General features: G+C 41.4%; 1 protein-coding gene and 1 pseudogene across 20 annotated transcripts in view; one reads left to right on the top strand and one right to left on the bottom strand.

The window, feature by feature from the left end:
* SPIDR (scaffold protein involved in DNA repair) overlaps positions 1-19093 on the top strand; it is a 491719-nt gene that overhangs the window by 259817 nt on the left and 212809 nt on the right. The window lies entirely within an intron of this gene.
* LOC129042298 (NSFL1 cofactor p47-like) lies at positions 2924-5075 on the bottom strand (annotated as a pseudogene).

Below are 19093 nucleotides of genomic sequence, written 5' to 3' on the forward strand. Positions count from 1 at the left end.
CCTCTGTCAGGGCCTTCTGTGAAGGAAGCTGCAAAGCTGTAACAGCGGACTTCAGCTGCTCATATCATGTTGCTCCATCTGGATACCAGCTCCTCAGATAGCTGGTCATGCAGACTTTCCCATGAGCCCTGGTGGGGGCTGAGGGAAGGATGGCAGGATGCAAGAGTAGGCACATCGGTAATATAAGCTTCTTGTTGACGGAACTTAATTTTGGATGCTATTCACACCTAAATATGCTATATATATATGACTTTTACCTGAGGACACAGTATCCTGGACATGTCCTTCTCTGTAGCCCCAATACCCAGTTCATGTGGGTCCCATGGCCGTGTTTTCACAGTTAACTAACGTGAAATGTCAGCTGTTCATTCTCCACTAGGAGCCAGTATTAAGCCAATCTGTGTGCATCAAAAGGAAAATAGTTACTTGCTATATAGAGTATTGTGTGACCCCAAAACCTTGAGATTTTCCACTATTCTGTTTTGACTCCAAGTGTCCCAGTTCACTGGCCACAGGAGCAAGGGCAGAGTTGCTTGCCTTCCATCGTAGCCCATATGGAGGGCTTTTTCTTGGCCCACTCAATACTGGATTGAGTAATTATGGGTTACTCAGTAAATAGATGAAGGAAGTACTCAGAAGGCTACCCTGGGAGCAGACTGGAGGAATGTGTTCTCTGCCCTCCTGCAAATACTTGCCTTAACAAGCTATTCTCAGGTATTGTTGCTTCTCACTAACAAATCCTATCAGCATGATGCCATCATGTCTTGTGGGCTGGTAAGATGATTGACGTTCCTATAGACTGAGTTATGGCACAGAACCAGAATTGACATAGTGCTCAGGCAAGATGGTGAAAGCAAGTAGCTTTCTGTTTTCCTGCTATTGGGATAGGAAAACATGTACATGCAAACACATACCACTTTTGTCATATCAGTAGGTGCACACCAGATAAGGGAATGCATTGACTTGATGTACTGGGTTTGATCAACTGGAGTTTCTCCTTGATGAAGTTTGTTATAATCCACTGTCATTCTCAAAGACCTGTGTGTCTTCTTCACAGGCCTGCACACAAAAAAAGAGATGTGATAGGAGTCACCACCCTGAACCTTTCAAGTCTCTGACAGTGACATTAATTTTTGCAGTTCCTCTAAAAGATGCCGTATTGCTTTCGGTTGCTATTGTGGCAGGGAAGAGAAGTTCAGAAGCTTTTCTTGAGCCCCTCGAATTCTAACAGTGCTCACTGCATAGGTCAAGACACAACTGTGGAAATTCTCCCCATGTGTAAGTGTAGATCCCGTCTGTAAACCCAGGTTCTGGGCAGGTAATAATACCACAGCCTCCATTTGTGTCTGACTCACACGCAGCTTCCACCCCACCATCAGGACACAGAGGTGTTGAGTCCTCCGGGAGAATGTCCAATAAGTGCTGAGAAGTCCGGTTATTTCTTTTTCTCCTCGAAAGTAGCTGCACATCCTTTGGGAATGGGTAGAAGAAAGACTTGTTACATGATTATATATTATGGAAGGATCCATAATATATAGATATATAATGGAAGGATCCATAATATATAGATATAAAATGGAAGGATCCATTATATATATATATATAAAATGGAAGGATCCATTATATATATATATATAAAATGGAAGGATCCATTATATATATATATAAAAAATGGAAGGATCCATTATATATATATATATAAAATGGAAGGATCCATTATATATATATATATTATGGAAGGATCCATATATTCCTTAAAGAACACTTTAAGGAATTGTTCTTCCTTAAAGGACCAACCACTCCTTCAGTGAGAGGCTGTCGGACGAGAGAAGAGCGGCTATTGAGGCTGTCGTGCTGGATCCCTCTAGGCCTCTGTCACCTGCCTACAGATCAGATTAGAGTGTCTGAGGCTTTCCCACTATTCTGGCCCTACAGACCCTCTCATTAACTGTCCGCTCCCAAATACCTGGCTAGCTTACACACACTTTGGCCCTTCGGCTTGTTATGTTAGCCAGATCCTCTTGCCTCTGGACACTTAGCTCTGCTACCTCAGCCGTTCCTGTTCTTGTAGAAATCCGGAAGCCCTTGAGGCAGCATCTGCAGTGCTGGCCGGAGTTGCTGTCTGTGGCCTCCTGGGAGTGTAGTTAACGAGGTGGGTAAACAGGAGACATGGTAGATCCCCCTAAGTCTATATTTCTACATCTGTATTTTATCAAGACATTCCTGGCATCTAGCTATTCTAGTTTCTATTACAGGGGCCTGTTAAACTATGCAGAAGGTAGAAGTTTTAAGGTACTTGGTTTTAGGACCCAGGAGAATGCCACTTATAGACTGGCATTTTGGCAACTATGATGAACTCCCAGTTTTATACCTTGGATACCTTTCTGTAGTAACCTATTACAACATCTAACAGACAAAAAAACAAGTCATATAACTTTTCAGCCTACTTTCACATTTATTTTCTTACTTCCTCTTTAGGTAACTGTGGTATTCATAAAACTAGATTCTTACAGATGAGGAAAGAAATTCAGAAAAGGTAATTAACTTTTCTGGGGCAGAACTAGGTCTACAACATATATCTCTTGACTTCTTGTCCTCTTTTGTTACAACACAAATACCGTAGTGGCATGTGGATGTGTGCATGTGTATAATATGGTGCACTCACACATACACCACACACACCACATATCACATACCACTTATGCACATACCACACACATGCACACACACACATGACACACACTTAACACACATCTGTACACCACACACACTCCCTATCCAGAAACTACAATTTGTGTCATGTCAAATGTTGATGCTCCTAAAAACAGCATATATTATTAAGAAAATCAAATACAGCAATTTCTTTTGTTTGGATGAAGGTAAAATCTGCATTTCGATTTCAGCTATAATCATTACTTGCAATATGGGGGGGGGTTTTTTTCCTAAAAATTCTCACCTCAGAAGTTGCCCAAAACCCAACTCATGAAGGAATCTTCAGTCTCATTATTAATCAAAAAAATTAAAATATCTTGGCAAAATGTCTATGTCAACTCTATGTGTTAATCATGTGTGCACACACAAATGCTGACAGAGTTACAGTGGGTAAGCTGAAATGTGTAATTGTCTGAGTACAGTTCTTTTGGAAATTAGCATAGCAATATGTAGCAAATGTCAAAAGAAATTGTATACTTAATCTAGATGTCCATGCCTGCAAGTTTATTCCAAGGAAATTATTTAGCATAAAAAAATTATGTGCATAAAGCATTTTTTTTTGCAATAGAACTCTTCTCTCCCTCCCAAAAATTATTTTACAGTTTTAGAGTTTCATAAAGTATGAAAGATCATAATATATTAAATAGAATGGGGAAATATTCAGTAGAGTATTTGCAAAAAACCAAAATGTTGTGTGTAATGTAGTTGCACATATAGTTAACAAATATACTTGTTGAATTGTTGATAGAGTCTAGGAAGTTACAAATGAAAAATTGTATAAGAATTATGTGTGTGTTTGGAATTTTTTGCAATAATTACAATCTTCAGTTTCTATGTCTATATAATATTTCTTTTTATTGAAAATACATCCACTACTCGTTTTTGGTTGTTTTTATTTTTTTCATTAAAGTCCATTGATCGTCACAAAAACCCAGGAAATACAACTAAGGAGAAAACAAATGTTCAACCAAGACCTAAGAACCCAGAGCTGTGGAGGAGATGTCACACTGGACTACTGGTGTGCACAAGGGGGCAGGAGGGATGATCCCCATGGGGCATGGCCACTGGCTGTGGGAAACACAGGAGAGAAGCCAGGCAGCTGCTTGGGCAGTTAGGTTCACCACTGCATGATGGCAGCATTGAGCAGGTTGGCTTTCTTCAGGGTCCAGCTCTCGTCAGCCAGCTCTTTGTTTGTAGTCATGAGCTGGTGGCAGCCATGGCTGGCCGGGCATCCACGATGAAGGGTTGGATGTTGCTGATCCTGTGACTGTGGTTAAATTTCTGCACCAGCCCCCCACCGTCTGCAAGCTGAATTTGGATGTTTGTGGTAGTCTCTGATTCGATGATTAAGATGAAAGAGCTGGCTTTGGCTTCATTTTCTGCCAGTTGGACTGGAGAGATGGTACTCAACACCTAGGGGGCAGTGCTGCTCGGTTTCTGACCCTCGCCAGTGAAGGCTTTGAAGGCTTTGAAGGCTTATTTGGACTTCATGAAGTCCTCGTCCTGATGGTCCTCCATATCCAAGTTTGCCTGTCCACTGTGAGCTAGCCTCCACAGCTCTGCTGGCGCACCTCCCTTCTGTGGATAGACTCCAGAAACTGGGCATCGGATGGGTCTCAGTAGCTTCTGAGTTCTCCATTATCCAGGCTGAATCCACTCTTGCAGAGTTTCAGTACTACATGAACATCTTGGCTGGAATGCTGTCTCTTTTCTCCTGCCACATAAGCAGACTCTTCCTCTGATGCTGCCCCAAGGCCATAGCCACTTCCTGCAAATGGTCTTGGTGTACTGGTCTCTCCAGGTCTGTTGGTCACTCGCTCCACAGCTACAGCTCCAGGCTCTTTGGCACCTTTAAAGAGATCATCCACCAGCTCATTGGGACTTTTCTTTCTGGGAGGGCCAACAATCTGCTGTCCACTTCTCTCTGAGGCCCCAGCATAAAACCTCTAGCCTTCCTCCTCTTCCTCATCCTCATCTTGGTCATGAGTGAGGTCTCTAAAGGATGTCACTCTATTATCACTAGGGGCTGTGCCTCTGGACACTGAACTGGGGGTTGCCTGTTAAATGGTTATGATGTCTTCTTCCCCTCTGTCCTCATAAAAGCTCACTAGCGCAATCTGCAAGTCCCAGGTAGCTGACTCGAGGAAGAAGCAGGCCCGGTCCTCCTCGGTGCCCGTCACTGCCACAAACTTTCTCAGCGCCTCCTGTTGCTCCGCTGCCGTCTTCATCCCATGCGCCTCCCCACATCCACTACTTTCTTATCGTTTCTAAAGCATCCTTGAATGGGACTTTTGTCTTTCTCCTGAGAGGGAGCTTAGCGACTGGGTTGTTGAGGATGGTTTACTAGAGGGGGATGTGCTAGCTGAAACCCAAACTCTTGTTTTGTTCGTCTCACCCTGTCTACACACTGTTGCCTATGGTGATTGGTCTGCTGAGGATTGTTGTTAATCAATTTTTACTTGTTTTTCTCCTCCCCCAAATCCAAAAATGTTTTGAAGATAAACAGTAAATATGGCTTATAAAGCCAGCTCTGTTCCCTCTCTCTCTCTCTCTGTTTTGGGAGGAAGACATTGTGCATTTTTAAAGCATAACATGAAGGAGGTTTTAGTATAATATGATTTAGTGCAGGCCTCAGCTGCTATCTCTCCCAGTGGTTTTGCTGGAGGCTGGAGCTTCCCGACAGCCCTGACCACGGAGAGGTGGAATGTGGCACTGACGTCACGGCCGCTCCTGGGAATGTTTTGCATTCCTCTTCCTGGCAGTGGTCAGGTGGCTTCCAGCAAGAATGAAGGACAGCAGCTTCCAAAGAAGAAAAAAAGAGAGGAGGAAAAGGACAGTTTATAATCAAAGTATTGCGGGGGAGGCACTTTTATTCTGAGCCAAAATTGAAATTAGAACCAGATGTCTTGCATTCCGATGCTGCACGAATGTTAAATAAATTTATTAATGACTGTAATAACTAAGCTATTTGGCTTTTTACTGAACTTAAGTCTTGAAACTCTGTAAGAATTATGGAAAAATGACTTCTTATAGTTGACATTTTAACTATGAAAGCAGCTTTCTGAGTGTAAAAGCAAGGACCCTGATGAAATAACCCTCTAGTTAATCTACAGGCTGTTTTAAGGTCTGTTAATATTCTGAAAGGTCACTTCTGAAACATAAAATCTCTGTAATCTATTAACATAGTTTGTGCTGTTCAAACAAATTTAAGCCAATCATTGAGAGAGGTAAACTCTATTTTAGCATCTGCTGCAGAATGTCTTTTCTCAAAATATTTACACTTCCAATGTTATTTCTGTACATTACTGCTCAAACCAGATATTCAAAACAAAACAGATTCTTAACAAACAGGTTTTGCCCAAGTCTTACAACTCTGCAATAATATGTGTAATAGAAAAATAGACAGTAATTGAAAAGTTTGTGTTTTTCTTGTCTTCCAGCCGCTAAAGTACCTCTGTTCAAAATCACTATACTGGTTTAGCTAATTACAATCTATACGTCTGTATTTTAAAATAAAATATTATACTTTTTAAAAAAACAACTGATGTCTTTCAGTAGATTTGCACTCATTTTGATATAACAGCAGTTACATTAACAACAGTTCTCCAGTTTAGGTGAAATCTGTTTGAATACTTCCTGTTATACATTGAAATGGAAAGTTGGCTTCCTCTTGTAGGTCATGTTGCTGGTGAGGAATTTCCAGAAATGTGGAGAAGTGCTGACTCATACAGTGGACTGATCCAGCAACAGTAGGACTTGAGGGGGTTTTTTGAGCTGTTGGCTGAGGCAAGCAAAATATGTGGCTGTAATGTTTATTTTATTTTTAGATATAAGGGTGAGGGTGGAGGAGAGACTGTTACTTGGCATGGGATCTATGTTAATAGCTTTAAAATGGCTGCAAGTTCTAGGGTTAGATGTGTGTCTAAATGTGTGTTTTCCTATAGTTTATTATTAGAATTTGGAAAACAGGTTGTTTTTGCTATAGTCACCCTACTGTTGTTCTCTCTGCCTCTTGCCCACAGGTGAACCATGTGCCTTCTTGGGCTGTGGTTGGTGACTCACCATGGGTTCTATAATGTGAAAGTCACATAGTACTTGCATTCAGGAGAGTGCTGCAGAAAAAGGTCCATGGCATTGCATCTTTTGTATCTGATCAAAAGTCCCTGAATCTAGTAATAACAATTTAAGTATTAGCTGACAGGAGTACAGAGAAAAACTAGCATTTGTTGCCTTTAATATGCCTGCTTATGTCCTGTATATTTTACATTCGTTAAATTGTCTGACTCTGAAGTTACTGATTGAGTTTTTTTTTCATTCATTCGGTATAGAAATGACTGCTAGATTGGGTTTGGTACAGGGATTTCTAAAACAAAAACTCACCACCTAAACTCATCCCTGGTCTCATAAAGTTAATATATCCCAAATGCACTTATCTATCAATTCTACAAACATGCACTCACTGCTCTGTGTTGGTGCTGATGACATGGAGAAGAGGAAAATGTGCTCCTCGTTACCCGTATGAGGGGAGGGAGGCACTGGGAGCCCACTGCAGGGGATGTGTCTACAGAAATATGGATAGTGTTACTTTTCAGTTACTATGGTAGAAATCTAAGGAAACAGTGAGGCATAAAAGAGGGGTATACTCAAATCTGTGCTAAAGTCTGTGGAAGTGGTTTTTTGGATGTGATTCTGAGGCTGTCAGAGTTACTGATTGAAAGTAATTTGAATAGGCAATGTTAGGAGAGACATAAAAAATAGAAATCAGAATATGATGAGGGAGATAAGGGAAATATAAGTATGTAGGTGACTGATATTAAGATATCTGAAAAGGAAAAACAAATAAACAATATACTACAAATTATATTTGTATGTGCTTTGAGGCCAACACCCAAAACAGCACACATGGTTTCACAAGCACCTCTGACTGCTTTCAAAGGCTGTAAAAGGCTATGCTTTTCAAAGACGTTCTGCCCTTATGTTTCTGAGGTTTATATTTTTCATCATTCCTGAAGAATTTGAATGGCTATTTGTTAATTATAAGGATTCACAAAATCATAGAAATTATTTTAAACACGATTTCCTGTTTTCTTTAAAGTTCAACAAAAGGAAGAGCACATGTCCTCCTTTTGAACAGAGGTCCCAGGGCAGGGTAGGGGATGGAAGTGGGAGGCTGGGCCACACTGTGCTGTGGAGGCTTAACTTCCACATCTGACCCCCACTAGCCTTCAACTGATTCTAGTGTGCTTTCTGACAATAGCCCATTACTTAAATTTCCTGTCTGCCAGTTTCTTCTGCTAAAAGATCTTCTGCTAAAGAAACCAGTGACCTATTTTGGTGCTTATGAGGAATTACTTACAGAATTAAGCTCATAGTTCAAAATATGAGGGATTGTTCTCTACTTTTTAAGTGTGTGTTCTCCAAACACTTAGCAAAGAAGAACCTTGTCAACATCTGCCTAATAATTCTGTCTGAGAATCAACTGAATACTGTTATGTGGTTGTCCTTAGCTTTGATGTCCTCTGGTATAGAAAAGACTGAAAATGATGAAGGTGGGGTATAATTAAGGCCTGCCACTGTCCCCAAGGATCCTTGGGAAGTGTCCCAATCCCCTTGGGAGGCTAATCTACAAATCTTAGGACCAGAATAGTGACATATATGGCTCTATAATAGCACTTACAGGACTTTATTATATTTTGGCTCTCATTCCCAATACTGTATGAAATTCTAGGTCTAAATTGTCTGAACTGTTTTTCTATGCAGATCTCATAAGCGTATAGATATTTAATCCATTTGTTGACTGAATAAATGAAATTGCTCTTCCTTGAGGCAGAAATACATTTCCTCTGTAAGCTTTTGTGTGTATACACATACAGTCCATGAAATGCCTTTTTTTCCTTTTTGAGACGGAGTCTCGCTCTGTCACCCAGGCTGGAGTGCAGTGGTGCGATCTCAGCTCACTGCAACCTCCACTCCCGGGTTCAAGCGATTCTCCTGCCTCAGTCTCCTGAGTAGCTGGGACTACAGGCACTCACCACCACGCCAGGCTAATTTTTTGTGTTTTTAGTAGACACAGGGTTTCACCGTAATAGCCAGGATGGTCTCGATCTCCTGACCTCGTGATCTGCCCGCCTCGGTCTCCCAAAGTGCTGGGATTACAGGCGTGAGCCACTGCGCCCGGCCAATGTCTGATTTTTAAGAGACAAAGTCTGCCTTTGCTGCCCAGGCTGGTCTTGAATGTCTGGGCTCAAGTAGTTAGTTCTTTGGCTCGGCCTCCCAAAGTGCTGGGATTGCAGGCATGAACCATCATACCCAGCCTCATGAAATGCTTTTAAAAAAAATTGTGGTAAAATATGCATAACATAAAAATTACCATTTTAACCATTTTTAGATGTATTTTCAGTGGTATTAACTACAATCATAATGTGGTGCAACCAACACCACTCTTCATTTCCAGAACTTTTTCATCATCCCCAACATGAACTCTGGTGCCTGCTAAACACTAACTCCTTCTTCTCCCCACAAGTCCCTAGTAACCTCTATTCTACTTTCTGCCTGTATGAAGTTGCCTATTCTAGATAACTCTTAAGTGGAATCATACAATATTTGTTATTTTGTGTCTGGCTTATTTTACTTAGCATAATGTTTTCAAAGTTCATCCACGTTATGTGTCAGAATTTCCTTCCTTTTTTAAGGCTGAATAACATTCTATTGTATGTATGTGCCACATTTTTTTTATCCATTCATCTGTTTGTCCTGTGAAATATTTGGTTTGTTTTCACTTCCTGACTACTGTGTCAATAATGCTTCTGTGTACATAAGTGTACAAGTATCTGTTTAGTTTCTGCTCTGAATTTTTTTTCGGCTATAGATCTAGGAGTGGAATTGCTGGATTTTATGATTTGACTTCTTAAGGAACTACCATATTGTTTTCCACAGAGGTTGCATCATTTTATATTCCTACCAGCAATGCACGGGAGTTTCAGTTTCTCCACATTCTCACCAACGCTTGTTATTTTCTTTTTTTGATAATTGCCATTCTAATGGGTGTGAAGTGGTATTTAATTGTGGTTTTGATTTGCATTTCCCTAATGACTTGTCACCCAGGCTGGAGTACAGTGGCACGATCTCGGCTCACTGCAACCTCTGCCTCCCAGGTTCAAGCAATTCTCCTGCCTCAGCCTCCCAAGTAGCTGGGATTATAGGAACCTGCCACCACGCCCAGCTAATTTTTTGTATTTTTAATAGTGACAGATTTTCCCCAAGTTGGCCAGGCTAGTCTTGAACTTATGACCTCAAGTGATCAACCCATCTCGGCCTCCCAAAGTTCTAGGATGACAGGTGTGAGCCACCATGCCTGGCAGACACACCTTTAAATTCTGAAATACCCCCACTTAAAAAAAAATTATTACTATTACTTGCAAAATAAAAGTCTGCTACTAAGATAACAGAGTTCCTCATCAATCCTTTACACTCTAATACCAGCCCTACCCGTGCCCACAGACACTGGGTGCTTGATATGAGGTGCATATCCGTGACCACAGATGTCCCTGAGGCTGCTGATCCCTGAGGGCTCAGAAAAGAGTGGGCTTCTCCCTCATTAGCTAGTCTGTCTACACAATATTCTGCGGATATATTTGTATCAAATTCATTAGGTATCCAAAATGATTATGTTCATCTATCCTGATTGTAGTTTTCTCAGAAAAAAACATACTTTTAACCTAAAGCTATTAATAATATGTAGGCACTAAATAATTTGAAAAGAAATTTGTGAAATTATTCACAGTGAGAACATCTTGTAATCATGAAATCAATGAAAAATTTGCTAATTTTTGTGGTTTCATTATTTGTATTTAACTCCTTAATCCATCTGAAATTTATTTTGATGTATCGTTTGAGGGTAGAGATTAATTTTAATTACTTTTCAAACAATTTTATCAGCACTACTTTCTGAATAATTTTCCCTCACTGATTTTAAATGCTTCTCCTATCGTATATTATATTCCTATACATCATAAGAGTTCTTGCCTCTATATTCTATTTCATTGTGTTATAGGTTTTCTTTTTCATTCTAATCTCTTTCGTTAAGCTAATATACATTCTGTAGTTGGAGTTTTTACTTTAAATTCTAAGGTTGTTAATACTTTTAAAAAATATTTAAAGTAAATGTAGGCTATTCAGTGAGTGAGTATTCACAGATATTCTCCATGTGAAAAAGTGCATTGGTGGCAATTCATAGATACATTGGTCTGGCACAGCAGTCAGGCACTTTGTTAGTTCCACTTTCACCTCATGCTAGACATGGAGGCATCCTAAAAGTTCAGGTGTGTGCTTGTGTTGTGCTTATTATTATATTCAGGAACTTATTAATAGAAATTAAATTATAGAACCTGCTGCTCCATTTAATTGGCTACAACATTCTTGCAATAGTAACTATTTTGCCTTGGGCTTCACCTAATTATCTCTGTTAGAAGTGTACAAATGTTTACAGCATTTCCTTTTTTGAATATTTGAAACAAATATTTTTATTTGATTTATGATGCTTTTCTCTTTATTTGACCAAGAAATGTTATGGTGGTCCCATTATGTGTCTAGACGCTGTGCTGAAGGCATTGGGAAGCAGGAGCACACTCACACCACAGCCTCACATCTAGTGACAGCCACTCGCTAGAACTGGGGTGATAGGGCATGTTGTTATATCACTGAAGTCTTCTGCTACTTTTTTTTTTTTTTTGAGATGGAGCCTCGCTCTGTCGCCCAGGCTGGAATGCAGTGGCGCAATCTCGGCTCACTGCAAGCTCCGCCTCCAGAGTTCACGCCATTCTCCTGTCTCAGCCTCCCGAGTAGCTGGAACTACAGGCGCCTGCCACCACGCCTGGCTAATTTTTGTATTTTTAGTAAAGACAGGATTTCACCGTGTTAGCCAGGATGGTCTCAGTCTACTGACCTTGTGATCCTCCTGTCTTGGCCTCCCAAAGTGCTGGGATTACAGGCGTGAGCCACCGTGCCCGGCCTCAAGTCTTATGCTACTTTTAAAGTCTTACGTTAGCAAAATGAAGAAATGTGAATAATTGGTGAAACCTTTGAAAGCCAAGCTCTAAGATTCCTGTAAAGAACTATAGGTTGGAAATAATTTAATAATGCCAAGTACATATGATCAAGAAAATGATAGAGTGGACAGTTCTCTGACCTGGCTATGTGTGGTGGTGGTGGTGGTGGTGGTGTTGTTGTTGTTTTGGAGACAGAGTTTCGCTCTTGTTGCCCAGGCTGGAATGCAGTGACGCAATCTCAGCTCGCTGTAACCTCTGCCTCCTGGGTTCAAGCAATTCTCCTGCATCAGCCTCCTGAGTAGCTGGGATTACAGGCACACACCACCATGCCCGGCTAATTTTTGTCTTTTTAGTAGAGGCGGGGTTTCATCATGTTAGCCGGGTTGGTCTCAAACTCCTGACCTCAGGTGACACACCTACCTTGGTCTGCCAAAATGCAGGGATTACAGAAGTGAGCCACTGTGCCTGGCCACTATGTGTTCTTTTAAGCCCCATAACAAAGTTTTTTAAAAGATGCTATGGTCAAGCGCAGTGGCTCACGCCTGTAATCCCAACACTTTTGGAAATCCAAAGTAAAGAGGGAAGATCACTTGAGACCAGGAGTTCAGAACTAGTCTGGGCAGTATGACAAGACCCCGTCTGTAGTAAAAAAAAAAAAATTTAAATTAGCCACGCATGGTGGCACAGGCCTGCAGTCCCGACTACTTGGGAAGCTGAGGTGGCAGGATTGTTTTAGTCCAGGAGATCAAGGCTGCACTGAGCTGTGATGGCACCACTGCACTCTAGCCTAAGTAACAGAGCAAGACCCTGCCTCAACAAACAAAAAAGATACTTTGATTATATGTGATAGCAAGTTTCCAAAAAAATAAAAAGATTAATTTATAAATACATATGCTTGATTGGAGACATGATCTTTAAAAATTTTTAAACAAGGTATATGATCGAAGACAACTGAATTAGTCAATGAGCATAGAGTGTGACAGATTTTAAAATTCTACCTCTCGTCATTATATTAAGCCCTTATACCAATTGGTATAGCATAAATTCATCCTGAATCCTATGGGAGGAAAAGGGGTTAGCTACCAATAATCTTATAGCCTGAACTTGACTATAGATAATATAGTTGTATTTGAATATGGAGTATCTGTTATTTGATTCCCACTTAGTTATCTTTAGTCTTCCTGAAAACTTATAAACAGGAATTTTAGGGACACGCCTCTTGTAACACGGAGAGGCAAATATTTTATAAGCTCTGTACACATTCCTGTATTGATCAGCTGGCTCATTAAATGATCCCCCAGCTTGTTAATGATCAGTTGGACGTGTGTAAGCCCCATAGATGGCAGGGACCTGTTCCATTCATCTTTTTTCTTCCTTTTGAAACTGGTATATGTTGAGTGTCTGATACGAATTGAACAAAAGTTGAATTGTTTAATTTTATGCTCGTATCAAGCAAGTTCCCAGAAGTCTGGCTAAAGAGTAGTTTGTTCATTTCAAAATCTAGCCTTGAGAATCTTTGTACCATGAATATTTTTCTCTCTCAGCCCCAGAGCCAACTCCCACCCATTTCAGTCTAATCTTTGGCAGCACAAGACCGTGTGCTGGAAGTGGCATGAAAATTCTTAACTTACTCCTTTCAAAAAAGAAGCTAACTGTATTTAATGCTTTGTGTAGGCTATTTCTTTTCATCCTTAACACAAATGGAAGGGAGGTATTACTGTAAATTTGCAGATGGGGAAACTGAAGTCATCAAGGTTAAATAACTTGCTGAATTCCCATCACCAGTGGATCACAGAGCTGTGTGACACTGGGCATGACTTCCCAAAAGAACCCCATCTTGCCATCCTATGATCTGTAGATGAAAGTAGGGTTTACTGATGGCCCTGAGAAAGTCTTAACGAACTGGATGAGGCTCAAACACTTTTCCAGGGATATGGCTCCAGAACTGTGACCTTCCCTTTGTGGGTCCAGCATGATCTCGTCCTGCTGCTCCATATGGCGTCAGTGTAAGTATAGACATGGCCTTGCTCTGAAGAAAAGTAAAAAGGCTTCACTTCTTTAGAGGAAAATGCATGTGTACCATTTTGAGAATGAATGTTGGATCCAAGACGTCTGACAATAGAGAGGCTCCGAAGAATGGGGTGATACATCACAAAGAATGGACGGGATCCATGTATGCCTCTGAACCATTCCTTGTTTCTAGGGGGCTGTTCCAAGGCAAAGTTGAGGTCAACCTCATTCAGTTTTACCAGAGATTTAATTGGACATGCTTTGGCTAATCAACTAGTAATAACCATGTTTCACATTTCTTCCTTTCCTTACTGCTTTCTCCTTAAGAGCAAATAATTAATACCAGAAATTTCTGTCTTGGGTATTATGGGACATGTGTGGCTATAAATGAAGAAATAACAGAACCTACATGGAAGATACCAGAAACAATACCCAGTCGTTTTGTTGTGATTTTTTTTTTCTTTTTTTTTGAGACTGAGTCTCACTCTGTCAGCGCGATCTCGGCTCACTGTAACCTCCACCTCCCGGGTCCCCATTCAAGCGATTCTCCTGCCTTAGCCTCCAGAGTAGCTGGGATTACAGGCACGCACCACCATGCCCAGCTAATTTTTGTGTTTTTAGTAGAGATGGGGTTTCACCATGTTGGCCAGGCTGGTCTTGAACTCCTGACCTCGTGATCTGCCAACCTCAGCCTCCCAAAGTGCTGGGATCACAGGTGTGAGCCACTGCGCCTGGCCACTCTTTATTTTTTTATTTTCCTCTACTCAAGACAGCTTAGAAGAGAGATCCATTTTGCATTTGGAATTCTTCCAGTTAGTTTTGAAATCTAATCAACAAGATTGGGGAGTATTTTGTGTTAATGAAATATGTTCCTAGTTCTTAGAAATATATGAATGAGGCCAGGTACGATGGCTTATACCTATAATCCCAGCACTTGGGGAGGCGGAGGCGGGCGGATCGCTTGAGGTCAGGAGTTTGAGACCAGCCTGGCCAACATGGTGAAACCTCGTCTCTACTAAAAACACAAAAATTAGCCATGCGTGGTGGTGAGTGCCTGTAATCCCAGCTACTGGGGAGGCTGAGGCAGGAGAATCGCTTGAACCTGAGAGACAGAGATTGCGGTGAGCTGAGATCGTGCCACTGTACTGCAGCCTGGCAGCTTGGGCGACAAGAGCGAGAGTCTGTCTCGAAAAAAAAAAAAAGAAAAAAAGAAACATGAATGAGCAGGAGAAAAAGAACTGTGATACTGAAGGGGTCAGCCTCTCCTCCTGTGCTCCACTCTTCCCAATGGAGCATGTGCTTTGACTCTGGGGTTTCTGCAGCATCCGCAATAAATATGTAACTGTATTTTGTATTTACCCACATGTGTTTTCCCTCACATGGTGTCTTCCCCTAAATCTGTGAAGAAAATAACTGTTTTAAAGTTCATTTATTTTCTCCATTTGGTTGTCAGCAGCAGGAAAGGCTGCTGAAGGATCCGAGCCAGTGTGGAAATTGGAAGGGCCCGTGAGCTCAGAGGGAAAGAGGAAGTCTCTATGTCCTGGTTACCAGCATGACCTCAGGTCGAATGACTCCCTCACCCTCTCCTCCTGCCAAGATTGGTTAGGGTTCAAATGTGTTCCTACCCAAAATCACACAATGTCGCTGTGTGGGATGCAAAATATTCCATTGCTTTGCTGTTAAAAAAGACAGTTAAAAGTAAGAAGTATTTGTTGCAATTTTTAAAAATATGGTTTTTAAAGCTATCTTTATTATTAGTTTTTAATGCTAAAAGCATTTTATTTACTGAAGATTCTTGGTTTTGGATAGGTTTTATTTTTTCTTTAGGTGGTAGTACTCTGTTTCTGAGAAAGCTCTTTATTATGCATTATTTGTGAAATCTCTAGTAACCTGATGATGTTTCTGTCACATTGTTTTGAAAGGAATAGTTTAAAGATTTAAAGTGATCTTTTTTTGTTGTATGTGTGTGTGTGGTTTTCTTTCTTTCTTTCTTTTTATTTTTTATTTATTTATTTTATTTTATTTTATTTTTTGAGCTAGGGTCTCACCCTGTCCCCCAGGCTGGAGTACAGTGGCATAATCTCAGCTCACTGCAGCCTCAACCTCCCAGGCTCAGGCAATCCTCCCAGCTCTCGAATTGTTGGGACTACAGGCATAGCGAGCCACCATGCATGGCTTTTCTTTTTTAATGCAAGTATTTCTTTTGGAATTTGAACTTTAATACTACTTTGGTGTGTTTTCACCTAAATTCCATTTTGTGAGCTTCTTAGTATTTGATTGAAAACCTATTTCGTTTTACTTGACCCTAGCTAGATCAACAAGATAAGGATATTACCCAAAGGTCGTTTCTAGTAGGATTGTGGTCACAAACGTCGGTTCTGTAGCCAAGTATGGACTAATGTGGACTGAGAACTTGGCTTGGAGGAAAGACGCATTTCCACCTGTTCAGGGAGGTTTGAGGATTATCCATGTTTTGAGGGAAAAGGCCAGCTGAATGTGGAGAGTGCAAAGGTGTAACTATCACTTGAGCTTTTTAGAAGTCCTTCGATGTAGCTGCCAACTTAAATAAACCACCTCAAGTTCAGCCAGTACAGCAGCTCTGCTTTATCTTCAGTGTCAGTCTGTCTCCCTGCCGGCTGGTGATGGGGGTCAGGCTGGATCATGGATGCGACCACCCTGCACCCAGGCCTGCCCCTCTTTTCCCTGTTACATAGTGCTGGGCAGCCTCTGGGGGCCTCACAGATTTTTGTTTTTTAGTGGTGATAACAGCACGATCAGGCCGCAGCCTTCTCAATAAGAAGTGCTAACTTCCTCAGGAAAACAGAAGTGTGGTATGCACCATTACATAACCCAGTTTCTCTGGTGATACAATTTTAGTTTTTGAGAGCTATTTTGAAGTCTTCCCACAGAACTGCAGGCCTCTCTGTTTTCCCATATGAGGTGAGGAGATGGCAGTTTTGTCCACACACTTGTGAAAAAACACAATGACAGATTAAGTGTCCTGAAGTGTCGGAAGGATACCTGGTGTGGTAGCTTCTAAAATACCACTAAAAGTTATTTTAGAGATGAATTAATTAGAATTGACACCTGAGTTAGGTTACCAAATGAAATAAAGGGTGCCAGGTAAATGTAAATTTTAGATAAACTACCAGGCACATGTATGCTAAAAAAATTATTCATTGTTTATCTGAAATTTACATTTACCTGGGCATCCTGTATTTTATTAGGTAAATCAGGCAGCTCTCCACCTGAAACTAGATTATGCAAACTAAGAATTAACATAAAAAGTACTGTCATTCTGTGGATGAGAAATCTCCTCCTCCTCTTCTCCTAAACCAGTTTAGGAAGCCTGTGCTTCATCATTTCTCATATACTCCGCTCCCATGTACATCCAGATTAAAATGTGTGTATCTGGCATGTGGCTCACTGTTTCACATGCCTAACTGCAGCCCCTCTGGGATCCAATAGTCGCAGCACCATTTTGGTAGGTCAGCCATGGGCAGCAGGTCCTGTACTCTCCTGACCACCCCCGAGGAACTGCAGGCTCTCAGCATTTGCGTGTGTTCCTCCTCAGAGCCCTGGGACAACCCCAGCCAGCTAGAGGCAGAGAGACAGGCACGTAAACCTCCTGGCACATCTTGCGGGTGCCTGGGCCAAAGTATGCGACTGTCCTAATTCTCTGAAGGTCTCAAAGCATTTTCATATTAAGTTACTCAAGTGACCCAGAGAACAAGAAAGGAGTTGCTACTGCATGATGTCAGAGAACACTCAGGTTGGAAGGGAATTGGGAGAACTAAGTAATTATTAATAAATTCTAAAACTTTAATAATCAGTATTCAAAGGAGAAAGAGTGGAACTAACACTTTGTACCAAGGGTGCTGGTCGTGGGAATTAAGACATCTCCTGCAAAAGATTTCTGATACAATTTAGTAAAATGTAGTTTTTAGGGGAGACCTTTTACAGAAGGAAGCTTTTATTTCCAAAGGACTTCATGAAAGGTGTAAAGGCCACACTGTGAATTAGGGATGACACACCCTGTTTTGAATTGGATTTCCTGCTAGTTCTGATCCAAGGCATTCTTCCCGGACTAGGGTGAATTCAGTTCCAGTGTTTGCTTGAAAACTGAATCTGGTCATTGTACTTGCAGTTTGGCTTCCTGCCTGCTGTTAAAAGTACAGAGCAAACTTCAGCTAGTTACTCCCTATGATTCTGTGTCCTCCTAAAGAGCAGGGAAAGAAGAGGGGAAAACCCAGGGGGTGACTGAGTTCATTTACATGCTGTGCCAAAGTGCAGCTGCTTGCTGCCTTGTCGTCACAAGATTCTGTGGAGAATCCTGATATTCCATTTACCAGAATAGGAGCCTGGAAAACAAAAGGAAAAAAAGTATCTTTCTTTCTGTGGTTCTAGCTTTGGCATTACTAACTGAATCACCTACTTTCTTTTTCTTTAACGAACATAGGTGAAAATTTAGAAAATTTTATGTTCTCCCTCTTTCCAAAGTTTTCTGTATGAAGAAAGAACTTATAAAAAGATGTCACAGCCGAACGCGGTGGCTCACGCCTGTAATCCCAGCACTTTGGGAGGCCAGGGTGGGCGGATCACTTGAGGTCAGGAGTTCGAGACCAGCCTGGCCAACATGGTGAAATCCCGTCTCTACCAAAAATACAAAAATTAGCTAGATGTGGTGGCATACGCCTTTAGTCTCAACTACTCAGGCAGCTCAGGCAGGAGAATCGCTTGAGCCCAGAAGCCACTGCACTCCACCCTGGGTGACAGAGTGAGACCCTGCCTCAAAAAAAAAAAAAAAAAAAACACAAGGCAGGGTGGTAGCACGGCTGGCTAGTTGGACCTGGCTGTGCCTATTGAGTTGTCCTGAGAGAACACCAGCTTGTGTACATGCTGTCTGGATGTGTGGGAAGTGTGGGGGGCTTACCCCTTTTCCCTGCAGTTGTAGAAAATGTGATGCAATCTGCTCAGTGTAGTTCCAGCCACCCCTTAAGATACCTGGCAAAACTTAGCATAGTGTGGATCAGAAGGAATCCAGAAGCATATAGTGGCACCAGCCTGTGTGTCCTTAGGAATCTTGTATTCCCCTGAGTTAAACTTAGAGCCTCTGAATTTGCAGAAAGGACAGAAAGGAAAGATGTTCTGTTGTGGGACTGTTCCCAGGCTCAGCTTCCTCACACTGAGGCAATGCATCCAGTACTGAAATAAGGAACATTGCAATGATGCCTGGGGTCAGCAAGTGGCCTTGCTGACATCACAACGTGTGCATTTCTCACTGTTCTTGGTTATTTAATTCTGGTCTGGTCCATTGGATTAGA

The sequence above is a fragment of the Pongo pygmaeus genome, chromosome 7, assembly GCF_028885625.2.
Source record: "Pongo pygmaeus isolate AG05252 chromosome 7, NHGRI_mPonPyg2-v2.0_pri, whole genome shotgun sequence".
Lineage (NCBI taxonomy): Eukaryota > Metazoa > Chordata > Mammalia > Primates > Hominidae > Pongo > Pongo pygmaeus.